This window comes from Monopterus albus, unplaced genomic scaffold (genome assembly GCF_001952655.1).
Source record: "Monopterus albus unplaced genomic scaffold, M_albus_1.0 scaffold223.1, whole genome shotgun sequence".
Classification (NCBI taxonomy): domain Eukaryota; kingdom Metazoa; phylum Chordata; class Actinopteri; order Synbranchiformes; family Synbranchidae; genus Monopterus; species Monopterus albus.
In genome coordinates, this window is record NW_018128103.1 from 1026197 (window position 1) to 1029007 (window position 2811).

The 2811-nt window shown below is 48.1% G+C and overlaps 1 pseudogene; it reads left to right on the forward strand.

Moving 5' to 3' along the window:
- The first annotated feature begins 313 nt into the window (after positions 1-313).
- On the forward strand, positions 314-2525 carry LOC109971405 (piggyBac transposable element-derived protein 4-like; annotated as a pseudogene).
- The last annotated feature ends 286 nt before the right edge of the window (positions 2526-2811 follow it).

Genomic DNA, 2811 nt, shown 5'->3' on the forward strand with positions numbered 1-2811 from the left:
TCCACCTGGCGCAATCAGTATGGCCATGCTATTTGCATCTGCATGGTCACCTTGACAGCCCTCTGCCACAAAAACAGAGTAACTACAGCTCATCCTGAGTTGCAGAGAATGTCTCCACCTGGCGCAATCAGTATGGCCATGCAATTTGCATCTGCATGGTCACCTTGACAGCCCTCTGCTACAAAGACAGAGTAATTACAGCTCATCCTGAGTTGCAGAGAATGTTTCCCCCCCAAGGTGTTGGCCAGAGAGAATAAAACCAGGACAGCTGGATGCCTTCTTCCTTTTTCTACTGTACGCTGAACCAGCAACTATGGCACGCCGAGTCTCCACCGACATGGCCCTGAAGATGATCTTCGAGGAGAGCGAATTTTCTGATCGGGATGAAGACGAGGAGATTTTCGAAATTGAGGACCACATCTCCGAGGTTTCTGAAAGCCCCAGCGACTTCGATGATGATGTCTTGGGCCAAGATTTCATTCCAAGTACTGAGGTTAGACTTAGATTCCAGTGCAATACGCCATCTGTTTGATAAAAAACACTCTGTGTGATAGTTAGAGCTTGCTCATTTGTAACCTTTGCTATTATTACTGTGTTTTCAGCCATCCTCAGGCGGGAAACGAAAGAGGAAAACAAAAGGAATTGTTTCTGTGGAGCGCGTGGCTGAAAGCGCGGAGCAGCAGGGAGAAGTAAGTTATAACAATGCAATATACAGTCTGTTTGCTAAAATGTGCTGTGTTTGAGAATTTATTGTAATTGTGATTTATTATTTTGAAACAATTACAGGCTGAGCCAGCTCCAGGACCATCATTTGAGGAAAAAGCAGGAGAAGTGTTCATGGCGAAATCCAGGGAGGTTTCATGGTCTTCTCACCCCTCAAAGCAGCCACCCTGCCTTGCAGCTAATGTTATTACAATGGAACCAGGGCCAACTAGAATGGCAATCAGCCATGTCTCGAACATCAAGTCAGCTTTCCATCAGCTAATGCCAGATTCCATCCTCAATATAATCCTGGACTGCACAAACCGCGAAGGTAGGCGTGTTTATGGAGAGAGGTGGAAGGTCATGGACATGGTACTGATGTACGCCTGCCTTGGTCTGCTGTACCTGGCTGGAGTGTTCAAGTCCAAAGGAGAATCGCTGCATTCCCTGTGGTCAGCTGAAAATGGCAGGGCCATATTCTGGGCAACAATGTCCTTGGACAAATTCCAAGTGATTTCCAGGGTTATCCGCTTTGATAACCGAGAAGACAGAGCAGCTCGACGACAGACAGACAAACTGGCAGCCATCAGGACAGTGTGGGACAAGTGGGTGCACCACCTCCCCCAGGTTTTCAACCCCGGGCCTAATGTCACCGTGGATGAGCAGCTGATGCCGTTTTGGGGCCGCTGCCCATTCAGGCAGTATATGCCATCGAAGCTGGTTAGGTATGGCATCAAGATCTGGGCTGCCTGCGATGCTGCTACGTCATACACCTAGAACCTGCAGGTGTACACAAGGAAACCAGAGGGAGGAGTCCCCGAGCGTAACCAGGCGATGAGAGTTGTCCTGGACCTGTGTGCAAAACTCAAGGGACACAACATTACCTGTGACAACTTTTTCACCTTGTACAAGCTGGGACAGGAACTGTTGAAGAGGAAGCTGACTATGGTGTGAACGATTTGGAAGAACAAGCCAGAGCTCCCACCAGAACTGCTTCAGACAAAGGACAAGCCTATCAGTTCCTCCAAGTTCATGTACACGGATGACACGACCCTGGTTTCCTATGTGCCAAGAAAAGGGAAGAATGTTCTTCTCATGAGCACACAGCATCGAGAAGGGACAATCTGTGGCCAAAAACCACAGATTATCCTGGACTACAATGCCACAAAAGGAGGGGTGGACAACATGGACAACATGGACAAGCTGGTGACTGCATACAGCTGCAAGAGGAGGACACTACGCTGGCAACTGGTGCTTTTCTTTGACATGTTGGACATCTCAGCATACAACGCCTTTGTCGTCTGGACGGCTGTGAACCCAGAGTGGAACAGGAGGAAGCTCTAGAGAAGGAGATTTTTCATGGAGGAACTGGGTAAGGCCCTGGTGACACCGTACATGCAGACGAGACAGCATGTTCCATGAACACCAGCCTCTGCAGCCATTGTGAGGAGGATTCAGGGGGAGGATGCAGCTGGCCCATCAACCAGACCTACAGTTTCACAGTCACCACAGCCTCAGGTAAGTGTGTAATGCTGTGGCATAATACTGTATGTGTGACACTCGTGCTTTGGGAGAGAGAGAGAGAGAGAGAGAGAGACTAAGTGCAAATTCTAATTTCTTATCTTTTCATTTTTCTAGGTTGCTGCCGGAACCAAGAAGCGATGTGCATTGTGTGGACCCAAGACGGAGAGGAAGACACAGTACACATGCACCAAGTGCAAAAGATTTATTTGCAACGAACACACACGAAGACACTGCCCTGATTGCGATGCATAGGATTGCTGCATTCGATGGGGGCTGGCTGTGTGTGTGTGTGTGTGTGTGTGTGTGTGTGTGTGTGTGTGTGTGTGTGTGTGTGTGTGTGTGTGAATTTTTACATTTGGTGATTATTAGTAGGTTTTTACATTGTTTCAGAATAAGACATCTTTGATTATGTGGACTGACAAAGCCATAAAGATGCTCCGGGTCAAACTGAGCTGAACAGAGGGAGCGTGTAGTACAAAATCTGCAAATGGGGGGCTTTTTTGTGTAAATAGCTATTGAGTGCTCAGCTTGTGCTTGTTTGGCAGACTTCCCTACATGTGTCCCCAACCCCTTGCGTGTCATTCA